Raw genomic sequence first — 23,403 nt, forward strand, 5'->3', positions numbered from 1 at the left:
ACATCTTTACCTGGACATATTTCACACCTGTGAAGCATGCATTCTTTGCATTCCAAATTGCACACAGTTTTAGCCATCAGTGCTTTGTAATCTTCGTTCAGCAGATGGCTTGCAGCAAGCATAAGCTTCACATTTTGATGAATGACACAAACACACACTGAATGCATACCAGATGAGCCAACAGTGACACACCATTTTGGCCTTAGCTCACAAAATTTGGAAAAACCCACTTCTGGCCCATTTCGAGTACGATATGTAACATACATTTCTTTTAGATTGCTAAGCAGCAAGCGCTTTTGCATTTGAATTTTTTCAGTGCCAATTCTGACAGAGACAAAATCTTTTTTTCCCTAGGCACAGTCTACTGAATTCATCATCTTCAAAAAAGCCAAGAATTTTTTTTTCTGTTTCTTCTGGTAAAACTTTACTTTTCTTCTTGTCTGGTTTTGCCAGAATTCCACAAACTGATTTCAGATTTCTTGCTTTTTTAACCATTCTAGTTGAAACCATGAGTTCTGAGGCAGTTCTTTCAATAGACCAGCTGTTTGGTGCTAAAGTTAGTATTTACAGTTTTTCTGCATGATTTGCTGAAACTTGGACTTTGTTTTTCAACTCGTTTAGCAGGTCATCATAATCAGAACATTTGTCACATTTCTGACTGGTAGAAGGTTGACTTTCAAACTCATTTAGGTCTAAGCCACCAGCAACTGCAAGATGACGACTCAAAGTATTTTGCACTCGCCTGATTTTGCGCTTGGTGTAGTCTCGTACATCACACTTGCTGACTTTTTTGAACTTTAATGGAGAAATACCAAGAGATGTCAAACTTGTGTTCAACTTGCCAGAAATGTCACTGTGTTCATCATCTGCTGTTGATGATGATGATAAAGAATCAGCAGCTCTGTTACTGACGTCTTTTCGACAAGATGGACATAGTTTCTGACCCGGCACAAATATTTTGCTTGTTAAGGCACTCTTAAGCCCCTTTTTGCATTATGACCACCTTTGGAAAATGGGTTACAGCAGGTTCTTTACAAAAATTCAAACTTTTTCAACAGTAAGGATTCATGATGAAGGCAAATAGTTGATCCAGCATCGAAAAGTTGACCAGAACGCTCTTGTAACAACTTCTGTTGATCAGGCAGAAGCTCTTCAATTAATTTCAAACCTTTATTTTTATTGTATTGTTGCAGGAATTACCACTATTGTTAGCAGAATCTGTGGTACTTCAGGAGTCAAACACCACACACCAGAATGAGAGAGAAATCTTCTTTATTTGCCAGCAAACAAAGTAGGACATCAGCTCTAGCTCTCTCTGTGTCCTGTCCTTCTGTGTCTCTTCTTCTGAGCTCTCTCTCGTCTCAGCTCCTTCTCTTCTGTCTGTTGTCTCTCTTCTAACGTAAGCTGCTTCTGTTCCCATTTATATAGGGTCCTACACCTCTCTAGCCCCCCTTTCTCACCAGATGGTAAAGAATAGATTGATTACCCTGACTTGAACTAATTATTACTTACACATTACTTAAAAATATCAGTTACATAGGTTTGAGATATTTCCTAAACTGACCTATGACCTGGGGCCTCTCAAACTAGACAATGTGGCACCTATCTCCAGTATTTTATTATTATTTCTCATAATCAGATTCCCGGTCATAGCTTAAACTGGGTTCATTGAGGGGCCAATCTTACTTAATGGCACACAGACATGGTTTGTTATTACTTTCAGGAGGCCAGTCCTACATTTAGCTATTCATCAATCAAGGAGATGACTTGACTTGTCCTGACCTCTTTCACCTATTAGCTTTATACACAGAATAAAACATATTCTAAAATAAGCAGAAATCAGAATTCCTTATAAGACAAAATCTAACTCATCTAGAATTATTTAAACAGCATTCAGCCTACTCTTTTAAAACTGCAGTATGCCTTGCTTGCTGATCTCCTCGAGATTGAATGGCATCCAGATGTGGTATATTTATGAACTAGCCTTAACAATCCATCACTCAAAAAGGGACAAAGAAAGTTTCATTTCTCACTGACCTTTCTAACCTCTAGTCTAGCAAAAGCTAGACTTCTGAGTAATTAAACCCAGATGGCATTCTTCCACTTTACAGGACTGAAAAGTTAAACACCAAATTAATATGATTTCTTTGCCCAGGCTGCCTCAGTATGTCAGTAAATGACACTCTGATGTACTTGAACAGCCAACTGAGCAAAGTGGAAATTCATCTGATCTTTCTGGATCCATTGATGACCATTAGCGTCAGTTCAACAAACGCATTTATTCTTGCAATCAGGTTTTCAATGGGTAAAATTTTACTTCAGTCTAAAGTGATTAATATCTTCATTTGTGGCATTTAATTCAATATAAATGAGCCTGTCAGTGCAGGTGCGAGTTTCTTCAACAAGAAGTATGTATACAATGGTTTCCACCCTGTTTTTTAGTTTACTTGAACACAGTTTTATAACATAATGTTTAAAGAAAACTTCTTTAGCCAGTTAGACTTGGCCAATTACGATTGGTGAACCCTGTTGCAAGGCACAATTGTTTGTTTCATTGCCCAATTGTATGCTTCTGGTACCTCCTGGCTCCTGAGTGTCTGTTGCTAGGCTTACTTTGATGCCTACAGTTCACTAAGAGGTCAAACTGTAGCAAGGGTGAAGAAACACCAGCAACAGGGTCCACCAATCATAATTGGCCAAGTCAGTCATCCTAACTGACTGCAGTTTTCTTTAAACCTGTTATGAAACCTGGCCTCATCCTTCCACATCCTAAAAAACATTCCTGTTTTTTCGTTTTCTTGAGTACAGTTTTATAACATAATGTGTTCTTTATTTTAAAAAATTGGTGCTTTTTGAAAGAAGAATAACTTTTACTACACTTGTATCAAGGGTGTAGTGAAGAAATCACAGGCTGCTGCCCGCAAACATTTGAGGGCATTTTTGCAATCTTTATATGAAGAGACTCCAAAATTAAAACTACATATTCTGATAGAAGGAAATCTGCTCTTTCTAATGGTGCTAAAAGAAAGAATATTGAAGCTGTCCCACTGGAGATCAAGGGCATCAAAGATAGCCCAAAATGGGCAAAAATGCTTTTTATACCAACTTTGAACGCTTATAATTTTTCAACCACTTGAAGGAAAGTGCTGCAAATTGGAATGCCTCATTACAGCCATGCATTTAGTACACCTACCAAAAATCAACCTGAAAGGCCAACTAGTTTAGAAACTACAGCAGCCTCAACATCGCTGTAAATTGATTTTTCAGTTTTTTTTTTTGGCAAAGTTTGAGCCTAAACCATTCAAAACGTAAGAGGACTAGGAACATGGGGTTTTGCCAGTTCATTAAGCCCTAAAAGTAGTGCAGGTTCTCCAAATATCCCCCTTGTACTACTAAAACTTCCAGTTTTACAGCTTCTGGAAGTTGGCCCAAAATGTCATTTTTGCTCAGGCGACATTTGCAACCCTTTACTTGAGGGCCCCTAGAACCTCCAATTTTTAGTCTTTTGAACTAAAAGTTTGCACAGCTTAGTTTTTTATCATAAAGAAACTATGAACCAAATTTCATCAAAATCTGAGATGGTGAGGTGGGGACCCCTGGTCCACTTGACACGGAATGACTCAAGATCGTATTGTCTGCTTCATCTGGGCGGGAAAACACCCACGATTATTGCGCTCCTTTCTTTATCAAGACAGGAGGTGGGGAGGGCTGGGGGTCCCCAACTTGGCCTGGTATTATCGAGCAGCTCAAGCGTGTGCAGCAATTGAATGGTTCCAGGACTACCCTGATAGACAGTGGGTGCACTTAGAGCAACACTCTGTAGGCCCGAGACCTCTCGGGACACTTGTGTGGCTTCCAAGCTCGCTTAGATCACTTGGGGAGGGATTGTGTCCCTCCATACACATAACTCTTTCCTATTGGGACAGTCTTTTTCCACGGAAAAGGTGTGTGTTATCACGTCTGTCACCTTTAGCTTATAACCCCTTGTTCTGCCCTGGGACTGGAAGAGGAGTATTCACCAGATGGTATGGTGAGGGTTTGAGAACATGGGGACAATTGTTTGAGGGCAAATCACTGCTGTCATTTCATGAGGCCATGGCCAGGTTCCCAGTGGTGGGGAGGGACGAATTTGCCTATCTTCAGTTGTCACACTTCCTTAGTACGAGGGCAGTTTGGGAGGTGGTATCTCGGGAGAAGTCATCTATAGAAGAAGCATGTGAGGGGCCTGCAACAACCAGTGGTTTAATTTCTCGTTTATACAACTGTATCAGACTGCAAACTCCACGGTACACTCTTCACAGAAGAGGCTGGCAGAGGGAGCTGGGTCTACAGCTGGCAGAGGCTGAGTGGGAGAGGATAGAACGGGCGACGGCGGGCGTGTCCTCTCATGTACCTTTCAAGGAAAATGCAGTAAAGGTGCTGTTTAGGTAGTACCTGACGCCTGAGCGCCTTCAGCGCATATATCCTGCATCGTCAGGTTTGTGCTGGAGAAGTTGTGGTGTCAGAGGCACCATGGGGCATGTTTGGTGGGCATGTGTGAAAATAAGGGCCTTCTGGAAATCGATACAGAGTAGGTTGCAAAAGTGGCTAGGGTACTCGATCCCTTGGAATCCTGCCTTTTTCCTTTTTTCGGCTAAGGAGGCAAGCCTTTCACATGACCAGCAGGTATTGCTGGTATAGGGGGGTAAGATGGCCGACAGGTAAGGATCCTCGTAACAGGCTCCTGAGGTTCTGAGGAGTTGGACCCACCTGGGCCATCCTCTGCCGTACCGGACCGCACCGGAGCTGTGCTGGAACCAGGTGGTGGATCGCTGGACCGCGACTGCCTCACCGACCTCCGGCGCGAGTGACCGACCCGAGGCTGATCGCGTGGCCGCGACCTGTCCCTCGCCTTGTCGTCCGGCCGTCCCAGGACTCCCGCTGCCTCTCTGCCGGGGCCAAACACCCGAGGGATCCCGGACTTCAGATTCCCGCATCGGCGTCTGCAGTGCACGCTGAGCCCGAGGTCCTGTGTGCCGCCGCTGTGCTCCCCGGCCAGAACGGCCCGGGCGCGCGTTGCAGTTCGCAGGGCCTGGATGCAGTGCATGGGCTGAGACGCTCGCTGGCCGACCGGGGCGCGGGGGACGGCGGCCGAGTTCGGGCGGCCCTTGTCTGGACAGCGGAGGAGCGTCCATCGGTGACCACCGCTGTACCCAGCGGACCTACACTGCTGGCGATCCCCGTGATCGGGGTTCAGCAGGACAGGAACCACAGGGCGGCATCTGTCTGGGAGGCTGATTCCCCCTGAGCTGCTGCTGCACAGCCATCGGCCGAGAATCGCGCCTCAGTGGAGGACTCCACGGGATGCTCGAGCCTAGCCAATTCTGCAACATGCCTCCGCCTGATCCGGCATCACCCTGCGTGTTCCAGTCCGCCTGATCCGGCTTCACCCTGCGTGTTCCAGTCCGCCTGATCCGGCTTCTCCCTGCGTACTCCAGTCCGCCTGATCCGGCTTCTTCCTGCCTGCTCCAATCCGCCTGATGCAGCTTCTTCCTGCCTGCTCCAGTCCGCCTGATCCAGCTTCTTCCTGCTTGCTCCAGTCCGCCTGATCCAGCTTCCTCCTGCCTGCTCCAGTCCGCCTGGTACAGCTTCTTCCTGCCTGCTCCAGTCCGCCTGATCTAGCTTCTTCCTGCTTGCTCCAGTCCGCCTGATGCAGCTTCCTCCTGCCTGCTCCAGTCCGCCTGATGCAGCTTCCTCCTGCCTGCTCCAGTCCGCCTGATGCAGCTTCCTCCTGCCTGCTCCAGTCCGCCTGATGCAGCTTCCTCCTGCCTGCTCCAGTCCGCCTGGTGCAGCTTCTTCCTGCCTGCTCCAGTCCGCCTGCTCCAGCATCTCCCTGCTTACTCCAGTTCGCCTGATCCAGCTTCTTCCTGCTTGCTCCAGTCCACCTTTTCCAGCTTCCTGCTTGCTCGTTCCAGTTCACCTGATCCAGCTTGTTCCAGTCTGCCCGATCCTGCTCTCCCTGCTTGCTCCAGTCCATCTGCCTCAACCTGTTCCAGTCTACTTGATCCAGCGTGTTCCAGCCTGCCTGCTCCAGCTACTCCCTTACTCCAGGCCCTCTGCTCCAGCCAGCTTGCTCCAGTCTGCCTGATACAGCCTGTTCCAGTCCGTCTGCTTCAGCTTGTCCCAGCCTGTTCCAGTCTGTCTGCATCAGCTTGTCCTAGTCCGCCAGCTCCTGCTTCAAACCACTCCAGCCTGCCACTCAACCTGCCTACTAGCCAATCACTGACTGACCACCAATCACCTGACTGACTACCACCCACCCTGAAACCTGCCTGCCTCCCAGCCCATCTTCCTACCAGCTCATCACTCTCCTGCCCGACTGCTTACCCTCACCTGCCTGTCTCCCAGCCCACCTACCTTCCCTTTGAACACCTCAGTCACTACCCATGGCCCCCATTCACATCCTATTCCTTGCCCTGTCCCTCCCTAATCTTTTCCCCCTCTCACCGCTGTTTTCCACACGATCTCACTACCCATCCCTGTCCTCTTCCTCCCTCCCCACTACTGCAATACCCTACCTACCCCTGTCCCCCACCACCTCACCATCCCTACTGTCTTCCTCCTCCTTCCTAGCTCTCAACCTTCAACACCTCCTTCCTGCCATGAACCCTTCCCCTTTCCTCCTAAGCGCATCCCGTCTTCGTCGCCCTTCCTCACCCACCCTTCTCCGCACTCTCTTGCTCCTTCTCCTGCTATCCGCGGGTGACATCAATCCCAACCCAGGTCCCCCACACCTGTCCTCGTCCTCATCTCATCTATGCAAACGTTCCCGTGATATCTCCAATCTCATCCCTATTCCCCTCCTCCCCCCCTCCTCCCTTCCCTTCTCGTTCGCCCTGTGGAACGCCCACTCAATCTGCAACAAACTTGCCTTCACCCACGATCTCTTCATCTCCCATTCCCTTCATCTGCTCGCTCTAACTGAAACCTGGCTCACCCCGGACAACTCTGCCTCAATCGCAGCCCTATGCCACGGAGGTTATCTTTTCTCCCATTCGCCCCACCCAGTCGGCCGCGGTGGCGGCGTCGGACTACTACTTTCGCCCTCCTGCAGCTTCCAACCTCTCCACCTACCTCAGTCTCACAGCTTCTCATCCTTTGAAGTTCACTCCATCCATCTATTCCACCCACTGCCACTCAGAGTTGCAGTCATTTACCGCCCCCCTGATAAATCCCTCCCATCCTTCCTTACCGACTTCGATGCCTGGCTCTCCGTCTTTCTTGAGCCCTCATCCCCATCCCTCATTCTCGGTGACTTCAACATCCACACTGATAACCCTTCCGATTCATATGTTTCTCAGTTCCTCACTCTTACCTCCTCCTTCAACCTCCAACTGAGCCCCAACACCCCTACTCACAAATCTGGCCACTGTCTTGATCTCGTCCTCTCTTCTACTTGCTCACCCTCCACTTTCTGCGTTTCACCTCTTCCTCTCTCCGACCACCACCTTATCACATTCACACTTCAGCACCCTCCCCCTCAATCTCGCCGAACACTAACTACTACGTCCAGAAATCTCCAGGCTGTTGACCCCTCCACCTTATCCTCTACTATCTCTGTTCTCCTCCCTTCCATCTTGTCCTCCAAATCTGTTGACAAAGCTGCCTCCACTTACAATGCCACTCTCTCCTCTGCTCTAGACACCCTTGCACCGTCCACCTCCCGGCCCACAAGGCGTACCAATCCCCAGCCCTGGCTGACCCCTTGCACCCGATACCTTCGCTCCTGCGCCCGTTCGGCTGAACGCCTCTGGAGGAAATCTCGCACCCTTACTGACTTCATTCACTTCAAATTCATGCTATCTTCCTTCCAATCCTCCCTATTCCTCGCTAAGCAGGACTATTACATCCAATTGACTAATTCCCTCAGCTCTAACCCTCGTCGTCTCTTCGCCACCCTCAACTCCCTCCTCAAAGTGCCCTCTGCTCCCAACCCCCCTTCACTCTCTCCTCAATCTCTGGCCCACTACTTCCGTGACAAGGTCCAGAAGATAAACCTCGATTTCACCACTAATCCTTCTCCTCCTCTTCAGCCTATATCTCACTCTCTCATCCAACCTACCCAGGCCTCCTTCTCCTCCTTTCCTGCTATCACCGAAGAGGAAACCGCCCATCTCCTCTCCTCCTCGAAAGCCACCACCTGTTCCTCTGACCCCATCCCCACTAACCTACTTAACACCATCACCCCCACCAACTGTCATATCCTCAACCTCTCTCTCTCCACTGCAACTGTCCCGGACACCTTCAAGCATGCTGTGGTCACTCCACTCCTCAAAAAACCATCACTTGACCCTACCTGTCCCTCCAACTACCGCCCCATTTCCCTCCTACCCTTCCTCTCCAAGATACTCGAACGCGCCGTTCACAGCCGCTGCATTGATTTTCTCTCCTCTCATGCCATCCTCGATCCGCTTCAATCCGGCTTTCGCCCCCTACACTCAACAGAAACGGCACTATCTAAAGTCTGCAATGACCTATTCCTCGCCAAATCCAAAGGTCACTAATCCATCCTCATCCTCCTCGACCTTTCCGCCGCTTTTGACACTGTCAATCACAACCTACTTCTTGACACACTGTCCTCCCTTGGGTTCCAGGGCTCTGTCCTCTCCTGGTTCTCCTCTTATCTCTCCCATCGTACCTTCAGAGTACACTCTCATGGTTCGTCCTCCTCCCCTATCCCGCTCTCTGTTGGAGTTCCTCAGGGATCTGTCCTTGGGCCCCTTCTTTTTTCAATCTACACCTCTTCCTTAGGCTCCCTGATCTCTTCTCATGGTTTCCACTATCATCTTTATGCTGACGACACCCAGCTTTATCTCTCCACACCAGAAATCACTGTGGATACCCAGGCCAAAGTCTCTGCCTGCTTATCTGACATTGCTGCCTGGTTGTCCAACCGCCACCTGAAACTGAATATGTCTAAGACTGAACTTATTGTTTTCCCACCCAAACCCACTTCCCCTCTCCCTTCACTCTCTATCTCAGTTGATAACACCCTCATCGTCCCCGTCTCATCTGCCCGCAACCTCGGTGTCATCTTCGACTCCTCCCTCTCCTTTTCTGCGCATATCCAGCAGATAGCCAAGACCTGTCGCTTCTTCCTCTATAACATTAACAAAATTCGCCCCTTTCTCTCCGAGCACACCACCCGAACTCTCATCCACTCTCTCATTACCTCTCGCCTTGACTACTGCAACCTACTCCTGACCGGCCTCCCATGTAGCCATCTATCCCTCCTTCAGTCCATCCAGAACTCTGCTGCACGTCTTATCTTCCGCCTTAACCGATATACTCATATCACCCCTCTCCTCAAGTCACTCCACTGGCTCCCAATCAGATACCGCATACAGTTCAAGCTTCTCTTACTCACCTACAAATGCACTTGATCTGCGGCCCCTCCTTACCTCTCTACCCTCATCTCCCCTTACGTCCCTACCCGTAACCTCCGCTCTCAAGACAAATCCCTCCTTTCAGTACCCTTCTCCACCACCTCCAACTCCAGGCTCCGCCCCTTCTGTCTCGCCTCACCCCATGCCTGGAACAAACTCCCTGAGCCCATACGCCGTGCCCCCTCCCTACCCATCTTCATATCAATGCTCAAAGCCCACCTCTTCAATGTCGCCTTCGGCACCTAATCACTACACCTCTTCTCAGGAAATCTTAACTACCCCAACTTGACATTTCGTCCTTTAGATTGTAAGCTCTTCCGAGCAGGGACCGTCTTTAATTGTTAATTTGTACAGCGCTGCGTAACCCTAGTAGCGCTCTAGAAATGTTAAGTAGTAGTAGTAGTATTGATAGGGTATGCAACAAGTGCAGCTAGGATTGTAATAGCTTCCTGCTGGAAGTTGTCTTCAACTCCTCCAGTAGTCAGATGACTTCATAAGCTGAGATATGTCTGCGAGATGGAGAGGCTCCTAGCAGAGTGGCGTAACCAGACACATAGGTGGCACAGGATCTGGGAACCATTTATCATCCATGCATAATGTAAGCGGAGCCGGAGGATGGAGCCTTGAAAGTTGGTTGGAGTATTTTGGCAAGGGGGGAGTGGGGGAACCTGGGACTTGGAACTGTTAAAAAGTTTATAAACTATTGAAGTTATACCTTGTTACCTTTTGCAAGTTAGAACTGATATACATTAAAATTATACATCTCTGTAATTTTCGCTTACTCTTGTACTTGGTTCCTTTTCTTGTGGTCCCGGGTCCACTTCTCAGAATCAGTGGGGTAGCACAATAAGACAACAAAAGGTTGTGGCTTGGAAAAAGGTATTTTATATACAATTAGGCTTCTTACAAGTGTACAGCACTTAGAACAGAAAGTTGTTACAGAGCTGCTTCTGTGTGTGAGAGTGAATGAATGTGCCTGTCCTTCTCTAGCAGGCCAATGATCAGAACCAAACACAGGTGCTAGAGGTTATTAGTGCTGAACTAGTGCCTGAATACTCAGAGGCTGTAGCGCGGGAGATGAGCACACCAAATAGCATGCTAATGCAGTCAAAAGGATGTTAATGAAATCATTTCCTATTCCCTCACAATGCTCAGAGAACAGCGCACAAAACAAAGCCCCTACTGCTGACAGGGCTGCTGAGAGGGGGGGCAGGGGGGACAAAATTCCCCGTGCCTCCAAGAGGGGCTCGGCGCCGCAGTCCCACCCACCCTCAGTTGTCGACCATCTGCCACCGGGCTGGACCCCCTGCATTGAAATCACAGCGCCTCACACCTCCGTGTGAAAGCGCTGCAGGCAGCAGCAGATCGCTTCCCTTCGGGCCTCCTCTCCCTGTGTCCCACCCTCACAGAAGTTATGTCAGACGAGGGCGGGACACAGGGAGGGAAGGAGGCCCAAAGGGAGGCGATCTGCTGCTGCCTGGAGCGCTTTCACACGGAGGTGAGAGGCGCTGTGATTTCAATGCAGGGGGCCTGACCCGGTGTCAGACGGATGGGGGGGGGGGTGGAGGGGGGAGCGGCAGCCCACCCCAAATCCTCCCCCCAGCATTGTCTTTAAATTCCCTGGTGGTCCGTGGTGTCGTGACACCCCCCTGGCCCCGTCCCGGCCCCCCTACCTTGTGTTGGAGGAGGGACGCAGCCTGCCTGCCTCCCTCCTCTTCCAGTCAGTCGACGCCCAAAATGGCAGCGCCCAGCACCGCCCAGTGCATCCCTCCTCCAACAGAAAGGTAGGGGGGCCGGGACGGGGCCAGGGGGGTGTCATGACACCACGGACCACCAGGGAATTTAAAGACAACGCTGGGGGGAGGATTTGTGGTGGGCTGGAGGTCCACTGGACCTCCAGCCCCCCCACCCCCCCCACCCCCCCCCCCCACCCACCCCCCCCCCCCACCCCCGTCGATGGAAGAACGATTTCTGGGGGTTTCGGGGGCTGGAGACCCACCAGATCTCCAGCCCCCCCCCCCCCTTGATGGATCGACGATTTCTGGGGGTTTCGGGGGCTGGAGACCTACCGGACCTCCAGCTCCCCGTTCGAGTTTACCTTGGGGGGGGAAGGGGGGCTTGCCAGCATGCAACTGCATGCTGGACAGGGCTCACCATTCCTCCCCAATGATCCGCAAAATCTAACGCCAGCTCGGAACTGGCATTGATTTTGCTGCGGCCAGCGACCCAGTCTTTGGCACGCTGGTCGCTGATCATTGGGGATGAATGCGTTAAGCGCCAATTAGCATGCATTTGCATGCTAATTGCGCTAGAAGCCCTGTTTAGCATGCATTTGCATGCTACTTGCGCTGAGAGCCCTCGAGTGCGCTGTTTCAGGCGCTCGAGGGCTCTGATCATGGGTCGGCTGCAAACTCTGGCGCTAGTATGGCGTTAACAGCCTCTAGCGCCAGAGTTTGCTTTTGATCATGAGGGCCTCAGTAACTGAGCTCCAGAGGTCCCGAGTGAACAGACCCACCTAAGCCATCTACAACCGGACCGGAATGGTCAGGGAAAGAACTAATCTCGAAACGGTCCATCGCAGAACTGACTGATCCAGAGACCAGTTAATGCCCCAGAGACCCCAGCGGGCATACGACTGTGATCGTGGCCGTCTGGCCGCCCGTCACGCACATGGTGGACACCGATCGGCGCGGACTTCTCCGGACTCCCTGTGAGCTCCCAGCGAGAGCGAGACAGTGACGAGGACTGGCCGAAACCCCTCCACCAGACCTGCCTCGTGGCCGCAGCGGCCCTGACCCAACCCGACATCTGCCAACACCCTGAAAGGCCCAGGCTCACCTGGAGGAGGCGAGCACTGCAGGAATGGGACGCTGCGTGGTCCTCTCTGGACGAGTTGGCGCAGAAGTCGACATCCCGGTCTGTCTGCAAGAGGGTACAGCTCTGGACTTCGGAGCCAAGATCCGGAGAGCGCGACCCACTCGGCAGGAAGCATGGAGTCACAGGGCTTGTTCCAGTCCGCCGATCCACCTTCCCACCTGCTTGTTCCAGGTCATCTGCTCCAGCCTACTTGTTCCAGTCCAACTGCCCCAGCGTGTTCCAGTCTGCCTGATCCGAGCTCGTTCCAGTCTGCCTGATCCGAGCTCGTTTTAGTCCGCCCAATCCCAGCTTGTTCCAGTCCGCCGATCCAGCTTCCCCTGCTTGCTCCAGTGTTCCAGTCCGCCTGTTCCAGCTTCCCCTGCTTGCTCCAGTGTTCCAGTCCGCCTGTTCCAGCTTCTTCCTGCTTGTTCCAGTCCATCTGCTCCAGCCTGCTGCTCCAGCTTCTCCCTGCTCGTTCCTGTCCATCTGCACCAGCTTGTTCCAGCCCACCCGCTAGCTTGTCAGCCATTGACTTACTTGCCTGCCTGCTGACTTGTCAGCCATTGACTTACCTGCTTTCCAGTCCATCAATTCCTCCGATTCCAAGCCTCCAATCCAGCTTTTCCGCTCTATCTGCTTCTCACCTCAGTCACTACACATACACCTGTTACACCGCAATCACTACTTATGGCCCCTGTCCACATTCTCTTCCTTGCCCTGTCCCTTTCTAATCTTTTTCCCCTCCCCCTACCGCTAGCTACCGCCGGAACTCATTGCCCACCCATGTCCCCTCCCGTCCTGCTCGCTACGGCAATACCCTATTCACCCCCATCCCTCACCACCTCACCATCTCTCTTGTCCCCCTCCTCCTTCCTAGCTCTTAACCTTCAACACTTCCTTCCTGCCATTAATCCATCACCATTCCTCCTAAGTGCACCTCGTCTTCATTGCTTTCGTCGCCCGACCTCCCTCACCCTCCTCTGCACTCTCTTGCTCCTCCTCCTGCTATCCGCGGGAGACATTAATCCAAATCCAGGCCCTCCTCACCTGTCCTCCTCCTATCCATGCAAACGACTCCGTGATGTCTCCAATCTCGTTTCTGTTCCCCTCCTGCCCCCCTCTTCCCTCCCCTTCTCATGTGCCTTATGGAATGCCCACTCGGTCTGCAACAAACTGCCCTTCACCCACGATCTCTTCATCTCTCATTCCCTTCAACTACTCGCCCTAACTGAAACCTAGCTCTCCCCTGACGACTCTGCCTCAGTCGCGGCCTTTTGTCACGGAGGCTATCTCTTCTCCCATACTCCCCGCCCAGCTGGCCGCGGTAGAGGTGTCTGGCTACTACTTTTGCCCTCCTGTAGCTTCCAACCCCTCCTCCTACCGCAGTCTCACTGCTTCTCATCATTTGAAGCACACTCCATCCGGCTATTCTACCCATTGCCACTCAGAGTGGCAGTCATTTACCGCCCCCCTAATAAATCCCTCTCTTCCTTCCTCACCGACTTCGATGCCTGGCTTTCCATTTTTCTTGAACCCTCATCTCCGTCCCTCATTCTCGGAGACTATAACATACACGTTGATGACCAATCCGACCCTCACACTTCTCAGTTCCTCACTCTAGCATCCTCCTTCAACCTCCAGCTATGCTCCACCACCCCTAGTCACCGAGACGGCCATTGTCTTGACCTCGTCCTCTCCTCTTCCGGCTCTCCCTCCAATTTCCTCGCTTCAGCCCTTTCTCTCTCCGATCATCACCTAATCACCTTCACACTTCTTCACCCCCCCCCTTCAGCCCCGTCCAACCTTAACCACTACCTCCAGGAATCTCCAGGCTATTGACCCTCCCACCCTATCCTCTAGTATTTCTAATCTCCTCCCCTCCATCATGTCCTCCGAGTCTGTCGACAAGGCTGTCTCCGCTTACAATGCCACTCTCTCCTCTGCTCTGGACACCCTCGCACCATCCACCTCCCGTCCCACTAAGCATACTAATCCCCAGCCTTGGCTTACCCCTTGCATCCGTTACCTTCGCTCCTGCGCCTGATCTGCTGAACACCTCTGGAGGAAATCTCGCACCCTTTCAGACTTCCTCCACTACAAATTCATGCTATCCTCCCTCCACTCCTCCCTATTCCGTGCAAATGTGTGAATATCTAAAGGGAGGTGGGTGTATGCGTGCCTAAATGTGTGGATATCTGAAGGGGGGTGCATATGCATGCCCAAATGTGTAGATATCTGAAGGGGGGAGTGTGGATATCTGAATGGGGGTTTGTGCGTCTGTCCCTCTCCAGTGTGTGTGTGCGCGTGTCTGTACCTCTCCCGTGTGTGTGTGCGTGTGTCTGTCCCTCTCCTCTGTGTGTGCGTGTGTCTGTCCCTCTCCTCTGTGTGTGCGTGTGTCTGTCTTTCTCCTCTGTGTGCGTGTGTCTGTCCCTCTCCTCTGTGTGTGTGTGTCTGTCCTTCTCCTCTGTGTGCGTGTGTCTGTCCCTCTCCTCTGTGTGCGCGTGTCTGTCCCTTTCCTCTGTGTGTGTGTGCGTCTGTCCCTCTCCTCTGTGTGTGTGTGCGTCTGTCCCTCTCCTCTGTGTGTGTGTGCGTCTGTCCCTCTCCTCTGTGTGTGTGCGTGTCTGTCCCTCTCCTCTGTGTGTGTTTGTGTGTCTGTCCCTCTCCTCTCGTGTGAGTGTATGGCCCTGTGTGTGTGTGTGCATGGCCCTCTCCTCTGTGTGTTTGTGTCCCTTTCTGCTCTGTAGGGGGGGGGGTGTTTCTCCCTGTCCCTCTGTGCTCTGTAGGGGGGTGCGTGTGTTTGTGTGTCCCTGTCCCTCTGCTGAAGTGAGGCTATGTGTGTGTGTGTCCTTGTCCCTCTCTGCTGTTGGGGGTGTTTGTGTATCCTTGTGTGTCCCTGTCCCTCTCTGCTGTAGGGGGGGGAGTGTATGTGCATGTGTCCGCCCCTCGTTTCTAGGTGTGTGTGTCCCTCTCTCTCTGTGTTTGTGTGTCCCTGTCCCTCTCCTGTGCAGGGGGGGAGGAGGTCCGTGTGCGCGTGTCTGTTTCTCTCCTCTGTGTCTGTGTGTGTCCGTCCCTCCTCTCTGTGTGTGTGTCCCTGTCCCTCTCCTGTGTGGGTGTGTGCGTGTGAACGTCCCTCCTCTGTGTGTGTGGGTGTGTCCCTCCCTCTCCTTGGTGTGGGTGTGTCCCTCCTCTGTGTGTGTGTGTGTCCCCCTCCTCCTCTGTGTGTGTGTGTCCCTCCTTCTGTGTGTGTGTGTGTCCCTCCTTCTGTGTGTGATGTGTGTCCCTCCTTCTCCTCTGTGTGTGTCCCTCCTTCTCCTCTGTGTGTGTGTCCCTCCATCTCCTCTGTATGTGTGTGTGTGTGTCCCTCCTTCTCCTCTGTATGTGTGTGTGTGTGTCCCTCCTCCTCCTCTGTATGTGTGTGTGTGTGTCCCTCCTCCTCTGTGTGTGTGTGTCCCTCCTTCTCCTCTGTGTAACATAGTAACATAGTAGATGACGGCAGAAAAAGACCTGCACAGTCCATCTAGTCTGCCCAACAAGTTAAACTCATATGTGCTACTTTTTGTGTATACCTTACCTTGATTTGTATCTGTCATTTTCAGGGTGTGTGTGTCCCCTCCTCCTCTGTGTGTGTGTGTCCCTCCTTCTCTGTGTGTGTGTGTGTCCCTGTCCGTCCCTCCTCCTCTGTGGGTGTGTCCGTGTCCCTGTCCGTCCCTCCCTCCTTCTCCTCTGTGGGTGTGTCCATCCCTTTCCTTTGTGGGTGTGTGTCTATCCCTCCTTCTTCTCTGTGTAGGTGTGTTGGATGGAGAAGAAGAGGGGACAGGAACATAAGGGAACTGGGGGGAGACAGGAAGGGAAGGTAAGGGGGCTATGACCCAATGATTCAGCACCACACTCCATTTAAGCAGGATTGAAGGCAAGTGTGAAGAGACAGGTCTTCAGGGCAATTTTAAATTGTTGAAAAGATTGTTCAGCACAAAGAGCTAAAGGTAATGAATTCCAAAGGAATGGAATAGCAAAAAAGAAAGTTCAGTGCCTAGTTGTCTCCAAAGTTGCCTGCTTTGGACCCAGCAGGACCATGTGATGGTCGTTCAGAGAACAAAGGGAGTTCGCGAGGGAATATGGAATTGTGAGAGAAGATAAATATGAAGGGAGACTGATCCGCAGAGCTTAAAGTAAGTATCAATGTTTTATAAATGATATGCTGCTCAACAGGGAGCCAGTGATGACCCTGGAGCATGGGAGAAACATGATCATAGCGATGGGAGTGATATAAAAGTCTTATGGCAGTATTCTGGAGGGTATGACGCTTCTTTGAGTGGGGGCAACTAAAATAAAGGGTATTGCAATAATCCAACCTGGAAACAAGTAAAGGGGAATGGCCAAGATGGTGACCGGGCTGTTTGCAGTGTTAGAGGGCTCTCTCTAGCTGGAGGGATTTTCTTCGATTTACCTGTGTTTCCTGCTTAGTTATGCCCCCATACAAAGAGGAAGGGGACAGTCCGGGCTGTTCTGTTGTCAGCCGCAGTATCTTCTCCAATTCAGCAAATCTTCCAACAGACGTTGGAGCGCCATCCTGCATGCTCCCAGCAGGAAGACTGGGGTGAGAGCTCTGTGTTGAGGCCTGTCGGAGGAAAGCCGGCCTCACTGGGGCATGCTACTACTACTACTATTTAGCATTTCTATAGTGCTACAAGGCGTACGCAGCACTGCACAAACATAGATGAAAGACAGTCCCTGCTCAAAGAGCTTACAATCTAATAGACAAAAATAAAGTAAGCAAATCAAATCAATTAATGTGTACAGGAAGGAGGAGAGGAGGGTAGGTGGAGGCGAGTGGTTACGAGTCAAAAGCAATATTAAAGAGGTGGGCTTTCAGTCTAGATTTAAAGGTGGCCAAGGATGGGGCAAGACGTAGGGGCTCAGGGAATTTATTCCAGGCGTAGGGTGCAGCGAGACAGAAGGCGCGAAGTCTGGAGTTGGAAGTAGTGTAGAAGGGAACAGATAAGAAGGATTTATCCATGGAGCGGAGTGTACGGGAAGGGGTGGAGAGATACTAGGGAGCAGCAGAATGAATACATTTATAGGTTAGTAGAAGAAGTTTGAACAGGATGCGAAAACGGATAGGGAGCCAGTGCAGCGACTTGAGGAGAGGGGTAGTAAGAGTAAAGCGACCCTGGCGGAAGACAAGACGGGCAGCAGAGTTTTGAACCGATTGGAGAAGTGACTAAGTGGGAGGCCAGCAAGAAGCAGATTGCAGTAGTCTAAGCGAGAGGTGACAAGGGTGTGGATGAGTGTTTTGGTAGAGTGCTCGGAAAGAAAGGGGTGGATTTTACGGATGTTGTAAAGAAAGAAACGACAGGTCTTGGCAATCTGCTGGATATGAGCAGAGAAGGAGAGAGAAGAGTCAAAGATGACCCCAAGGTTTCGAGCTAAGGAGACAGGGAGAATGAGAGAGCCATCAACAGAAATAGAAAACGGGGGGAGGTGGGTTTGCAGGGAAAATGAGAAGCTAGGTTTTGGTCATGTTTAATTTCAGGTGGCGTTGAGACATCCAGACAGCAATGTCAGACAAGCACGCTGAAACTTTGGTTTGGATGCAAGGTGAGATATCAGGGGTAGAAAGGTAGATTTGGGAGTCATCAGCATAGAGATGGCAGGAAAAGCCATGGGATGAGATTAATGAACCAAGGGAAGAAGTGTAGATAGAAAAGAGGAGGGGACCAAGAACAGAACCCTGAGGTACGCCGACAGGCAGAGGGATAGAAGTAGAAGAGGATCCACCAGAGTGAACATTAAAGGTGCGGAGGGAGAGGTAGGAAGAGAACCAGGAAAGGACAGAGCCCTGGAATCCAAGTGAGGACAGGGTATCGAGAAGTATGCTATGATCGACAGTGTCAAAAGCAGCGGAAAGATCAAGAAGAATGAGGATTGAATATTGACCTCTGGATTTAGCCAGTAATAGGTCATTGGAGACTTTAGTAAGTGCAGTTTCGGTTGAGTGGAGAGGGCGAAAACCAGATTGTAGTGGGTCAAGAATAGCATGTGAGGAGAGAAAATCAAAGCAGCGGTGGTGAACAGCACGCTCAAGTAATTTGGAGAGAAAAGGGAGGAGGGAGATGGGTCGGTAATTAGAGGGTCAAGTAGGGTCGAGTGAAGGCTTCTTAAGGAGAGGTGTGACCACAGCATGTTTAAAGGCAGCAGGGACAGTCGCAGTGGAAAGTGAGAGGTTGAGAATGTGACAGATAAAAGGAATAAGAGCAGGAGAGATGGCATTAAGAAGGTGGGTGGGAATGGGATCAGAGGAACAGGTGGTACATTTTGAGGAAGAAAGGAGAAGTGTAGTTTCCTCAATAGTAACTTCAGGAAAGGAGGAAAAGGAATGAGGGGAAGGAGAGAGAGGGGAACGGACTAGTGGAGAGAGAGGTGGCGAGGTAGAGAATGTAGAGCGTGTTTCCCTACTCCCCCTGCCTGGGAAACAGCTGTCAGTGCCCCCCCCCCTCGGCGCAACACCCAAGCCCCTGCCCTGCAAAACCGCGAGCCAGGCAGGGGGAGGAGTAGGGAAACACGCTCCACGAGTTTCCCTACTCCTCCTCCTGCCTACCAATCAGCTCTCAGTGCCGCCCCCCCCTCGGCGCAACACCCAAGCCCCTCCGCCTCGGCGCAGCACCAAAGCCCATACCCCCCCCCCCCTCGGGCACATCAACTCCCTCGCCACCCGCAGCCGCCAATACTAACGCTGTCTGGCCACTGCTGCTTCTCCTGTGGAGCAGCAGCAGCCGGTACAAAAAGAAAAAAGCCAAAAAAAGATTTTTAACCTGAAACACGGCTCCGTAGACAGCCATCTGGCATTGGCTGTCATCTCTGCAGCCGCTCCTCCTCTCCCCTCCACGTCACTGCCCCTGCAGGAAGACCCCAGAGGAGCGCAGCGACATCAGAGGGGAGAGGAGGAGCGGCTGCAGAGATGACAGCCAATGCCAGATGGCTGTCTACGGAGCCGTGTTTCAGGTTTAAAATCTTTTTTTTGGCTTTTTTCTTTTTGTACTGACCGCTGCTGCTCAACAGGAGATGCAGCAGCGGCCGGACAGTGTTAGTATTGGCGGCTGAGGGGGGGGTAGGGGCTTGGGTGATGCGCTGGGGGGGGGGGTAGGGGTTTGGGTGATGCGCCGAGGGGGGGGAGGGTCGCTGGACATGGGTGGCTGGAGGGGGGGGGGGAGGGTCGCTGGACATGGGTGGCTGCAGGGGGAGAGGAGGGTCGCTGGACATGGATGGCTGCGGGGGGGGGGCAGGGAACAGGGAGGTAGGGGGTCCTGAGACCAGATGGGTGGCTGCAGGGGAGACAGAAGGGACGCTTCAGGGGGGGCAGGGGAGAGAGGTGGTTCGCTGGACATGGGTGGCTACGGGGGGGCAATGGGAAAGGAGAGGAGGGTCGTGGACATGGGTGGCTGCAGGGGGGCAGGGGAGAGGAGGGTTGCTGGACATGGGTAGCTGCAGGGGGAGAGGAGGGTTGCTGGACATGGGTGGCTTCAGGGGGAGCAGGGCAGAGAGGAGGGCCGCTGCACATGCGTTGCTGCAGGGGGCAGAGGAGGGTTGGTGGGGAGGGGGTCCTGAGACCATATGGGTGGCTGCAGGGAGGGCAGGGGAGACAGGAAGGACGCTGCAGGGGGGGGGGGGATTACCTTGCTAGCGCCCGTTTCATTGCCTACCAAAATGGGCCTTTTATACTAGTAGTATATGTTTCTTAAATAGGAGAGTTCTGATCTTTTTTCTGACCGTGAGGTATAAATATGAAGGTGAGACTGTTCCGGCAATGTCTTTCCAGAGTCTGGCTGCTTGGATGGCAAGAGTTTTGTCGAAGAGTGCTAGTCTCTTCTTGCCCTTGGGAGAGGGGAAGGTGAAATAGTTGGCAGTTTCTTGTCTCCTAGTTCTTGTGGAGGTTGGTAAGCAGAAATGAGCTAGTAGGTAGCTGGGTAGTGTTTTGAAAAGGAAGCAAGCCAGTTTGAAGGATACTCTTGCCTCGATGGGTAGCCAATATAGTTTGACGTAGAGCAGGGAGATGCTGTCGATTTTGTTAGACCGAAAATTAGTCTTACTGCTGTGTTGTGAATGGTTTGGAATCTTTTCAGTAAAGCCCAGGTATATTGAGTTACAGTAGTCTAGGGATGATAGTAACAGACCTGTTGACCACAAAATTGAGATGCAGAATTTCTAAAGTATAGTCTCATTATTGAATTCAAATCCTGCTCAATGACAAAGTTTTTATAATCAGAGTAGCTCGTTCTTGAATATCAGAAAAAGAACTCTCCAAAATAGAAATATTTATTATGTAGATCATTTCCTTTCATCTGAGGCTGCTTCTCAATTTTGTGGTCAACGAGTCTGGTTATACCCAAATATAACAAAATCTACTCAAGAGAGATGGAAGGCATTTCTAATGATGAGAGAAGACAAGGAAGTTGGGAGCAACTTTTTTATTGGCATATCCGTGCAAATGTGTTGTGAAGTATCTTGATTTGAAATATATTTTCTTTATACCTGATCATCTAAGATCCTTTTTAGACCTGAAGAAGTTGATCAGTGGTGGAACATCATATTCTCCGAGGACAAGCAGGCTGCTTGTTCTCACATGTGGGTCGATGTCCGCATTGGCCCGGGAACTGACGTTTTTCATCAGCAAAATTAAACTTTTGCCAGAGTCTTCTGGTGCGTGTGCACACCGTGCATGTGTGGACTCACTTCCCGCTGCGCGAGCACGTCTCCTCAGTTTTTCTTTTTCCTCGACGAGGTGCGGCAGGTTCCTCCTGTGCTCTTATTAAAAAAAAAAATTTCCCTTTTATTTTCTTCTTAGTTCTTTTATTCCCTTTAATTTTAAGTTTCTTTCTTTTTCGGCGTAGCCAGCCTCCCCTTTTGAGCTCTTTTCTTTTTGGCGCAATCGCGTCGTTTGATTTCGCTGAAGCCGTTTTTCCTCCCATATCATCAAAGACACCCAGTGGCTTCAAACATTGTACTCGGTGCAAACGGACTATCTCAGGTACTGATACTCATTCTTGGTGTATAAAGTGCCTTGGGCCCAGCCATAACCCAGTCGCTTGTAGTCTGTGTCTTCGTGTGAAGAAATGGACTCAAGTGTATCGAGAAGACCAGCGAGAGAAACCTTTTGGGGCTCAGTCCAGTCCTTCGACATCGATACCGAGGTCAGCGGCGTCGACATCAAGGGAAGCATCGACGGCGGGAGCAGAGGTAACGGCTGCTGAGAGACCAAGTCACGCTGGGAGCAGTGATGCGTCGAGTGGGTCTCCACCTGTCTCGAGGCCTCCTGTTATGCAGGCCCCCCGGGACCGACCTTCATCAAACCCGACCCTGAGGAGGCGTTAGAATTTCACATCGTCCTCATCGGTACCAAGGAGTCTTGATGACGGGCGTCAAGCAAAGGCGAAAAGCACCGTCATTGACCTCCTTCACATGGTGCCGGGAGCTCCGGGGTGGCACCCAAGAAGCGTCGGCACTGAGAGGACTGCTCCCCCTCTATATAAGAGGTGCCGATGTGTCGGTCTCCTGGTAGCCCGGTACCTGCTCCTGAACCTCGGCAGATTCTGCCACTGGTTGCTCCATCGACCCGCAGCGTTCTCCGATGACAGCTCTCAATGGGCGCATCCAGGCACTGCTTCCAGAGCTTTGGGAAGGACTGCTGCACCACTGTGCTTCGGTGTTGGGGGTGCTTGCGCCTTCCTTACCGTCTGCTGCAGCGGTGTCTGGCCCTTCATCTGTGGTGAGGTCCCCGCCCTCGGTGCTGCTTTCGGCATTGGCTGCCACCCATGTCGACTCCCCTTTGATGTCAGTGAAGGAAGCTTCGCCGCAGTCCAGGCAAGCATCGGCCTCTCGACATCGCCATCGAAGATGTCGATCCTCGGCATCGAGGCAGGCTCAGTCTCGTAGTGCTCTGAGAGAGGTCTTATCCGATACCGAAGAGCGTTTGTGGGAGTCAGAGGAAGATTCCAGGTAGTTTTCTTCTGACGAGTCCTATGGGATTCTCTCTGAACCTTCCCCTCCACCAGAAAGGAGACTATCTCCTCCAGAAAGTCTGTCCTTTACTGCTTTTATCTGGGAAATGGCTATGGCTATTCCTTTTCCTATGGAGGTTGAGGATGAGCCCAGGGCTGAGATGCTCGAGGTCCTGCACTATCCTTCTCCATCTAGGGAGGCTGTGACTGCTCCTCTCCAGAAGGTACTGAAGGAAGTCCTTATTCGAAACTGGTCGTACCCTCTGTCTGGCCCCGTGATCCCGAAAAAGGCTGATTCCCAATATCGGGTCCACAGTGAACCTGAGTTGATCAGGTCTCAGTTACCCCACAGTTCCATGGTGGTGGACTCTGCCCTCAAGAGAGCCAAAAGTACTAGAGAAGTGAAGAGGGTAATATGGCTAGCAAAAGCGCAAGCGAAGAAAAAATGGCTAAAGATGTAAACAGAGGTGACAAGACCTTTTTCAGATATATTGGAGAAAGGAGAACAGATAGGAATGGAATTGCGAGACTGAAAGATAGTGAGAATGGCTATGTGGTGAGTGATGAAGATAAAGCGAACATGCTAAACAAATATTTCTCTTCGGTGTTCACGGAGGAAAATCCTGGAGAATGACCGCAGTTGGCTGCCGAGGGAACGTCTGGGAATGGAGTGGATACTGCGCCGTTTACGGAAGAAAGAGTTTATAAACAGCTTGAGAATCTGAAGGTGGACAAAGCCATGGGGCCGGATGTGATACATTCCAGGATACTGAAGGAGCTAAGAGAGGTCATGGCAGGACCTCTTAAAGATTTATTTAATAGATCTTTACAGACGTGAGAGGTTCCGCGGGATTGGAGATGAGCGGATGTGGTCTCTCTTCACAAACGTGGAGGCAGGGAAGAAGTGGGAAACTACAGATTGGTAAGTCTCACATCAGTGGTAGGAAAAATAATGGAGTCGCTGCTGAAAGAAATGATAGTTAACTTTCTAGAAGCTGACGGGTTACAGGACCCGAGGCAACGTGGCTTTACCAAAGGAAAATCCTGCCAAACGAATCTTATTGACTTCTTTAATTGGGTGACCAAAGAAGTGGATGAAAGACATGTGCTACTTGGACTTCAGCAAA

At 51.2% G+C, this 23,403-nt stretch overlaps 2 protein-coding genes across 4 annotated transcripts in view; one reads left to right on the plus strand and one right to left on the minus strand.

The window, feature by feature from the left end:
* PRPF4 (pre-mRNA processing factor 4) overlaps nt 1-23,403 on the minus strand; it is a 682,089-nt gene that overhangs the window by 584,852 nt on the left and 73,834 nt on the right. The gene's annotated exons all lie outside the window — the stretch shown is intronic.
* Nucleotides 1-23,403, plus strand: part of CDC26 (cell division cycle 26) — a 101,454-nt gene that overhangs the window by 48,800 nt on the left and 29,251 nt on the right. The gene's annotated exons all lie outside the window — the stretch shown is intronic.

The sequence above is a fragment of the Microcaecilia unicolor genome, chromosome 6, assembly GCF_901765095.1.
Source record: "Microcaecilia unicolor chromosome 6, aMicUni1.1, whole genome shotgun sequence".
In the NCBI taxonomy this organism is placed as follows: domain Eukaryota; kingdom Metazoa; phylum Chordata; class Amphibia; order Gymnophiona; family Siphonopidae; genus Microcaecilia; species Microcaecilia unicolor.